The 9,354-nt window shown below is 37.4% G+C and overlaps 1 non-coding gene across 1 annotated transcript; it reads left to right on the top strand.

Moving 5' to 3' along the window:
- Positions 1-6,325: 6,325 nt before the first annotated feature.
- LOC118971442 (U6 spliceosomal RNA) lies at positions 6,326-6,428 on the top strand. Its single transcript, XR_005059889.1, has one exon. It is a non-coding gene; the product is annotated as a U6 spliceosomal RNA (small nuclear RNA).
- Positions 6,429-9,354: the final 2,926 nt, after the last annotated feature.

Here is a 9,354-nt window from a genome sequence, read left to right as displayed (position 1 = left end):
CTCCTGATTTCATTGATTCTCTCTATTGTTTTATTCTTCTCAATTTTATTTACTTATTTTCTGATCTTTATTGTGTCCCTCCTCCTACTGACTTTGGGCCTCATTTGTCCTTCTTTTCTATTTCCATTAATTGTGAGTTTAGACTGTTCATATGGGATTGTTTTTCTTTCCTGAGGCACGCCTGTATTGCAATATACTTCCTTCTTAGTATGGCCTTCACTGCGTCCCACAGATTTTGAAGTTTTGATTTATTGTTGTCATTTTCCTCCATATATTGCTTGGTCTCTGTGTTTATTCGGTTATTGATCCATTGATTATTTAGGAACATGTTGTTAAGCCTTCATATGTTTGTGGGATTTTTGTTTTCTTTGCATAATTTATTTCTCTTCCATACCTTTGTGGTCTGAGAACCTGGTTGGTACAATTTCAATCCTTCTGAATTTACCGAGGCTCTCTTTGTGGCCTAGTATGTGATCTATTCTTGAAAATGTTCCATGTGCACTTGAGAAGAATGTGTATCCTGCTGCTTTTGGGTAGACTGGTCTGTAGATGTCCTGTAGGTCCACCTATTCCAATGTGTTGTTCAGTGCCTTACTTGTTTTTTGTCTGGTTGATCTGTCCTTTGAAGTGAGTGGTTTGTCAAAGTCTCCTAAAATGAATGCATTGCATTCTGTTTCCCCCTTTAATTCTGTTACTATTTGTTTCACATATGTAGGTGCTCCTATGTTGGGTGCATAGATATTTACATTGGTTATATCCTCTTGTTGGACTGACCCCTTTATCATTATGTAGTGTCCTTCTTTGTCTCTTTTTACTTTCTTTGCTTGAAGTCAATCTTGAAATCAATTTTGTCTGATACAAGTACTGTAACTCCTGCTTTTTTCTCCCTATTAGTTGTATGAAATATCTCTTCCCATCCCTTCACTTGAAGTCTGTGCATGTCTTTGGGTTTGACCTGACTCTCTTGTACACAGCATATAGAGGAGTCTTGTTTTTTTATCCATTCAGTGACTCTATTTCTTTTGATTGGTACATTCATCCATTTACATTTAGGATGATTATTGATAGATATGTACTTATTACCATTGTGGGCTTTAGATTAGTGGTTACCAAATGCTCAAGAGCATCTTCCTCACTATCTAACAGTCTAACTTAACTTTCTTATTACACTATTTCAAACACAATATAAAGGTTCTTTTTTCTCCTTTCCTTCTTTTTCTTCCTCCTCCACTATATATTAGGTGTCATATTATGTATTCTTTGTGTATCCCTTGACTGACTTTGTAAGTAGTTGACTTAATTTTGCATTTTACAGCTATTTAGCCTTAGGAACACTTCCATCTATAGTCCCTTTAAAATACACTGTAGAGACCATTTGTGGGAAGTAAATTCCTTCAACTTTTGCTTATCTGGAAATTATTTAATCCCTTAGTCAAATTTAAATGATAATATCACCAGAGTATTCTTGGTTAAAGGCCCTTCTTTTTCATTGCATTAAATATATCATGCCTCTCCCTTCTGGCCTATAAGGTTTCCATTGATAAGTCTGAAGATAGCCTGCTGGGTTTTCCTTTATATGTGATCTTTTTTTTCCTCTCTGACTGCTTTTAATATTCTGTCCTTGTCTTAGATATTTCCCATTTTAATTATTATAAGTCTTGGTGTTGTCTTCCTTGGGTTCCTTGTGTGTTGGGAGATCTGTGCACTTCCATAGCCTGAGAAACTATTTCCTTCCCCAGAGTGGGTATGTTTTCAGCAATAATTTCCTCAAAGGGACTTCTATCCCTTTTTCTCTCTCTTCCTCTACTGGTACCCCTAGAATGCAAATATTGTTCTGTTTGGATTGGTTGCACATTTCTCTCATTATTATCTCATTCCTAGAGATCCTTTTTTCTCTCTATGCCTCAGCTTCTTTGTATTCCTGTTCTCTAATTTCTATTTCATTTATGGTCTCCTCTACCTCAACTAATCTGGTTTTAAATCCCTCTGATGTATGTTTCATTTTGGATACTGTATTTTCAAAGTTTCTATCTCTTTCTTGAAGTCATCCCTGAGATAGTGAATATTTTTCTGTAGCTTTGTGATCATGTTTATGATTTTTATTTTGAAATCTTTATCAATAAGATCGGTCAATTCAGTTTCACTTGGCCCTCTTTCTGGTGCTTGAAGGACTGTGGTTTGTACAAGATTTTTTTTGCCATTTCACATTTGTAATGATTACTATGGAATAATAGCTTTTTGTAGGCAGCACCCTCTAGTGCCCAGCTGCTCTACTCTCTGGAGCTGCGTAGACCTGGAGCAATGGTGGGGTTTACAGGTGCCAGGCACCAGTGCCTGCTGGGAGGAAAGAGCTCCTTCCTGCTTCCTGGCTGCAGTGCCTGCCTCCACTGCTAGGGCCAGTGGGCCAAGAACACAGGGAGAAGCGTCTGCATTATGCCCCTGTAGTTCCAGTAGGTGGGGCCACCCTCTGGCTGGCCTGGTACAATAGCGGGGGCAGCAGGTGAGTGAACCGGTGCTGGCTGGGAGGAGGGAGCTGCAGGTGCTTATCACAGTGGAGGGCATTGTCAGCCAGGGGGATGGAGGCCTGAAGTTCCTGCAAGTTCCCAACCTACTGGGCTGAGTGTGTCAGGACAATTTTTTCCACCTGTCCTTTCTCCTGAGCAGAAGGCTTTGTGCAATCCTTGCACCTTCAGCCTCCCTCTCGCTTTTGGGAAGTCCCCTAAAGTGCCTGCTTTTCTTTTTCCTGGAGCAGCCAGTTGTAGGTACCTGTTCTCCACATGCAGCTGGAATCTCAGTCTCTCCAAGTATTCCATCTGTCTTTGCTTTCCAACTCCACTAATCTCAAGAGCACAATGTAATGTGGGTTCATGCTCCTGGAGAAGATCTCCAGGGGTGGGTGTTCAGTAGTCCTGGGCTTCTACTGCCTCCCCATTCTGTTTCTCTTCCTCCTACATGTGAACTGGGATGGTGGGGTGGGCTTGGGTCCCGTGGGATTGCAGTTTTGCTACCTTACCCTTTTTCTGTAAGATCTTCTCTTTTCCCCAGATTTAGGCCATCTGTTGCAGTCTTCTTTCAGGTCATTCTTTCAGGATTAGTTGAATTTGCTGTATTTTCATGTTATATGTGGTTTTGGGGGAAGGTTTCTGTGTCACTTCTCGTGCTGCCATCTTTTTCCACTTCCTTGATTTAGAATTCTAAATCTAAATCTAAGGAATTCTAAATCTAAGGAAAATATCATTTTCCTTAGAACCCAGAAGGTGCTGTCTCATTTTCTTCTAGGTTCTGGATACTTGATTTTGCTGATGAAAAACCTGATGCTACTCCAAGAGTGTTTCTCAGAAGAAGGATGAGGAGGAAGAAACAGAAGGAAAAAAATGGACAGTCATGTTAGTAAATCCCACTCCACTACCTAATGCCCCTATTAGCTTTTTAGTAGCTCACTCTGAGGTATAAGTAGACTTTAAAGAAATACAAGACAGTCAAAGAAGCCCTACAATGTGAAAGTGTCAAAATTAACCAATCCCACCATCCATTGTATCTTCCTCTTTCTTAACAGAACCCCAGTTTGTTCAGAAGCCCATCTTCCATGCATATCAGGAACACTTAATCCTCCTTCAGCTCCAGAAGAAAGTCTGATTAAAGTAACCACTCCCTCTCCTGCCTGTGAATGGGTCAGGAAAGTGCTATTGATCCAGTTCTAGCCACTGAAGTGCAAGCAAGGGAGTTTTCTTAGAATGTTCTTTCTTGCTTTAAAAAGAAAACCAAGGGCAGTAACATCTCTTTCCCACCAGACATGATTTGAACACTCCCTACAATTCCGAGAGGAACCAGTCCTAGGGTGATGACAATATTGTGGGTAGCAGAGCAGGGAGACAAAGAGCATGGCATCTTGAGACATTGTAAAAGTTGGATTGATGGGTCCTACCCTCTTCTGTGGCTTTCCTATAAGTTGGATCTTTAACTATCTGTATCCAAAAGTAACATAAGTACATAAACCAAATGAAAAATAATCCTTGAGGTGACAATAGAATTATAGAAAGAAAAAGAAAGAAAAGTGTTTAGAGAAAATTGAGAAGATATTACTTCCTTAAGAGAAGAAAAAGATACTATGAAAAAGAAATAACTAGAGTACAAGACTGAATTGTTAGAAATTAAAAGTGTGATATTGAATTAACAAAAGTGTGGGAATATAAAATCAAGGAACTATCCCAGAAAATAGAACTCCCCAAAACTGGAATTATGACAGTATATAAGACAGCACTATTTCAGGTAAAGCTGCTGTAACAAAGAGATCCAATATTGTGGCCCAAAGAACAAAGTAGATTATTTCTCTTTAATGGAACATATCCAAGTTAAGTGGTGGTGGTTGGTGAAGCAGTTCTGCACCTCACAACATTCAGGGATCCCAGTCCCTTCCTAGTCATTTTTCATGCAACCCACTGGCATGGGTGAGTCTTCTGTCTTGAGTTCAAACTGGCAGGAAGGAAAAGACAGCATATAAGAAGCATACCTTGCTCACCTTCTTATGCCTAAGACTATAAGTCCTAACAATCATAACTGCAAGGAAGGCTGGGAAATGCAGTTCAGCTATGTTTCCATGAAAGAAAGGATAATTGGATTTTTGTGGACAATGAATAGCCCTCACCAAATATACAGTAGGTCAATCCAAGAGGCCCAAACCAACCATACCAGAAAAAGAGAACTGAAGAAATGGACGGAAATTATTTATCAGAGAAATAACAGAAGATACTTTTAAATAGCTGAAAAACATGCATCTTCAGGCTGAAAAGTCCATCTAGTGCCTGCCCAATGAAAGAAGACCCATGGCAAGGCACATGGCAACCCCAAAGATGTCATTTATGATTTACCTCTGTCCCAGGGAATAGGAGGTAGCTGCGTCCAAAATAATAGGTGACATCAGAAATGAAAAAGGGGACATTACAACTGATAACACAGAAATACAAAGATCAGGAGAGACTGCTATGAACAATTATACATCAACAAATTGGACAACCTAGAAGAAATGGATACATTCCTAGAAACATACAACTTTCAAAGTCTGAATCAGGGAGAAATAAAAAATCTGAACAGACTAATTACTAGTAAGGAGATTGAATCAGTAATCAAAAACCTCCCAACAAACAAAAGTCCAGGACCATAATCCTTTACTGATGAATTCTATCAAACATTAAAGAATAACAAGTACCAACCCTTCTCAAACTGTTCCAAAAAATAGAACAATTCAAACTCATTTTAGGCCAGAATTACTCTGATACTAAAATAAGACAAGCACACCACAAAAAAAGAAAATTACCAATATCCCTGATTGACATAGATGAAAAAATTCTCAACAAATATTAGCAAATTGAATTCAACAATACATTAAAAGGATCATATACTATCACAGAGTGGGATTTATTCTGGGGGATAAAATATTTGCAAATCATGTAGCTGGTAAGAGTTAATACCCAAAATATATAAAGAACTCATGCAACTCAATAGCAAAAAAAATATCCAATTAAAAATGGCAGAGAATCTGAATAGACATTTTTCCAAAGAGAACATATAGATGGCCAATAAGTACAAGAAAAAGTGCTCAACACCACTAATCACCAGGAAAATGCAAATCAAAACCACAATGAGTTATTACCTCACACCTATTAGAATGGCTGTCATCAAAAACACAAGAAATAACAAGTGTTAGTGATGATTTAGAGATAAGGGAATCCTTGTGCACCATTGGTGGAAATATATTGATGCAGCCAGTGTGGAAAACAGTATTAAGGTTCCTCAAAAACTTAAAAATAAAACTACCATATGATTCAGCAATTCTACTTATGGGTATATATCTGAAAGAAATGAAGACAGTAATTCTAAATGATATCTGCACTCCCATGTTCATTACAGCATTAATTATAATAGCCAAGACATGGAGGCAACCTAAGTGTGGTCCATCAGTGAATAAATGGATGAAGAAAATATGGTGTATATAACACAGTGGAATGTCATTCAGCCATATAAAAGAAAGAAATCCTAACATTTGCAACAACATGGATGATTTTGAGGGCATTATGCTAAGTGAATAAGTCAGGCAGAGAAAGGCAAGTATTGTATGATCTTATTTTATGTGGAATCTAAAAACAAAACAAAACAAAAACCTGACCTCATTGATAGAGTGAACAAATTGATGTTTGCCAGAGGTGGGGGTAGGGGTGGGCAAAGTAGATGAAGATGGTCAAAAGGTACAAACTTCTGGTTATAAAAAAAATGAGTCCTAGAGCTATAATGTGAAGTAACTATAGGTAATAATATTGTATTGCAGTGCCTGCTTTGGCAGTATGTATACTAAAACTGGAATGATATAGAGAAGCTTAGCATGGCCCCTGTGTAAGGATTACATACAAATTCATGAAGCATTCCATATTTTTAAAATAATAATAATAATAATGTATTGTATATTTGAAAGTTGCTAAGAGAGTAGATCTCAATTCTCATCACAAGGAAAAAAATTTTGTATTTATGTATGATCACAGTGTAAGATAAATTCTAGCTGAAATAAGCAGGTGAAGAGAGGCAACAAAGGGCCAGGTAGTTTATTTGAGCGCAATTCCTGGGTGATGTTCTCTGGTTTGGGTATTACAGGCTGGGGAAGTCACACCCCGTCAGGGAGGGGGGGGCTTATAAGGGATTAGGAGGAGGAGGAGTGGGTAAGCTACCCTAGGGGGTGTGGAGAGGTATGATTGGCTAAAGGTGACATAATAGACAACTAGAAACTTTTTTCCTTCCAAGAGGGAGGAGGCTGACATCTGGATCTTAGTTGGCACATCAGGAGGATGGAATTCAGGAAGAGCTGTCCCCTTTCCATATAAGGCACGGACTCTGTTCTCCTTTTATGGAATCTCTCTGTTCTGTTTGCATGTCCTTGTTTTTCCTTCCTCCAGCCTAACATTCCAGCCTTTTGGTCATAATAGGCAATGACTCGATCTGGCTACTTCCAGCTGACAAGGGGCATTATGGGGGGTGGGTTTCGTAGCATGTAGTTACATTGCTCTGACTGAAAATATTTTGCCTTGCTTTCTCCAGAGGCTCTCACTTTATTCTGTCTAAGCTTATGGTCCCTGTCTCATTCTCTCCTCTACAGATAGAGACTCTAGCTGCTGAAAGGGAAAAGGGTCAATGACCACTCTGGCTGCTTCATCTTGAGAGGGGGCACAGTAAAGGGTGCAGCTAGGTCTCCATCACTGGTCAGTTGAGAGGGCCTTGGAAGGTTGGCACTTCTATTCTGGGTTTCATTTCTATTACTATTTTCAGTTTTGTGGCTTCTAGGCAAGATATAACAAAGTGTTATTAAGTTAAGTAGCAACATCTGGAGTTGGATTTTCCATTCTGGAAGGACAAACTTGATGAGATTAAGAATGCATGGCTGAAGATGAGAACTAGAAATATGAAGAGTCTAATTGAGAATCATAGCCAGGTATTATGGGGAAAGTAGAATTCTGGATCAAGTTTACATTTCAATGACTAGTATTAGGATTTAGTATAGATAAGACTGCATTATTGAAACAATATTTTTCTCAAATCACCTTCTTCTTCTTCATTTTTATTAGAAGTAACTAGGTTAAGAAAGTAAGTAACACTTGGCTTCATTATTTGCATAAGTGCAGCAAGAAGAGCAATTGATTACATAGGCTCTTTTAAATATGCTTTGCTGGAACTTTTTGTAAGGAATTTCAGATTGAACTTTTAAAGGCTTCTTGAAGCCAGAAAGCCAAGCCAGACTTGCCATCAGGTTGTGCCTGTAGTACCTGTAGATTTGGGTGAATTCCTCTCTTCTTAAGGTTTTCAAGACATTCCTGAGGTTCTTGCACCTGCTAGGAAGTGACCTTCCTTACTCACCTGGTAAGGCTGATGGGAACTCTGTAATCAAGGTGACAGGCCAATTTTTCTAAGGGGCTTTGTTGACTTTATAAAGTCAATCTTAGTTCCTTAAAGCTGTCTGTTCATATCTGAGTTTACACATGTGTCTCTCAGGTATGATGTTCCAGTCAAAGCCTTGGTAATATAACTAGTGTTTCTAATTGGTCTTCTTACAAGGAAAGCATATTCTTATTGAACTTGTGCAAATAAACATACTTCCATGAAATATAAAAATAGTCACTGAGAGTTTTTTTAATTCTGGAGGGATCAGGTAGAGAGAAAGATAAAGTCTCAATTCTGCTTATAAAGGCAGTCATTTACTGAACTGTTGTCAGCTTAAGAGAAAAAGCTTAAAACACTTTATCAGCAACATTTGAAACAAAAAGCCACAAAATCATCTTTAGTTTACTTAATCTTATGTAACTAATACTTGTTCTGCTGAAATCTACTTCTTTACTAGCTTAAGAGTAATAAAACAGTGACTATAAATAATAAAAGACACAAATGACAATGGTTAAAGATCTGATGAGAGCTTACTATAAAACAGTTGACATAAGGAAATTCTGATATTTCTGTAACACAAAACATTCACTAACAAAGTTTAGCATTATTCTTTTTGACAGTGCTTTCTAGGTAATAAGGTAATTATATATCAGATAAATAAGCTAAATTAGCCAAATACCTTCTCCAATGAGAAAAAGTTCCACTGACATGTTCCAGGGGCCCTCTGGAAAATATCAGAGTTAACTAGAGGTAAAAGTACCTTTTTGAATTTAATTTTGGGAAGCTGTTAAAAGTTTTAAGGCACTTGCTTAAATAAGATTATAGGTTGCTATTAAGCAATACTTTTCTATTTAACCAGAATGACAACAAAATACCTCAAAGGCAAATAAAGAAGGTTACACAGTTGTTAGCAAACTTTAGCTTTTAGTCCTTTTAATATTAAGATATCATTTTCTTAAATACTCCAACAACTCATTGAGACTTTAAGCATGAGGAACTGCTTTGATAAACAATTAGAGAACTTTTTGTAATTTTTCAATATTAAGAGCAGACTAACAGCTAAGAAAACCTTGTCTTTTTAACTGAAAACAAAATTCTAATTTTGCTGTGTACTTAATACTGAGATTCATTTGCTTTAATTTTATATAGCAGGACCATATTAAATTCTTCTACAAACTTTCTACAACTTTCTTTTTATATTTAGAGTTCTCTCTCTAAATAAACAGCTGTACTTTAGAACAAAGTTACTTTCTTTTATCAAGACTTTAGTATGCAGAAATGTTTTCCTTATTACTTTAAGTAGTTTTAATTAGAACTTAAAACTATTAGATACCTTAATTTTTAGTGAACACTGAGAGGCAGGCTATTGTAAACTGTTACACTAGCATTGCTTGAATTGACAAATTTATGAACATATTATAATTTCTGTTAACT

The sequence above is a fragment of the Manis javanica genome, chromosome 10, assembly GCF_040802235.1.
Source record: "Manis javanica isolate MJ-LG chromosome 10, MJ_LKY, whole genome shotgun sequence".
In the NCBI taxonomy this organism is placed as follows: Eukaryota; Metazoa; Chordata; class Mammalia; order Pholidota; family Manidae; genus Manis; species Manis javanica.
The sequence above is the reverse complement of the archived record's forward strand: the minus strand, read 5'-3'. Positions and strand labels throughout refer to the sequence as shown.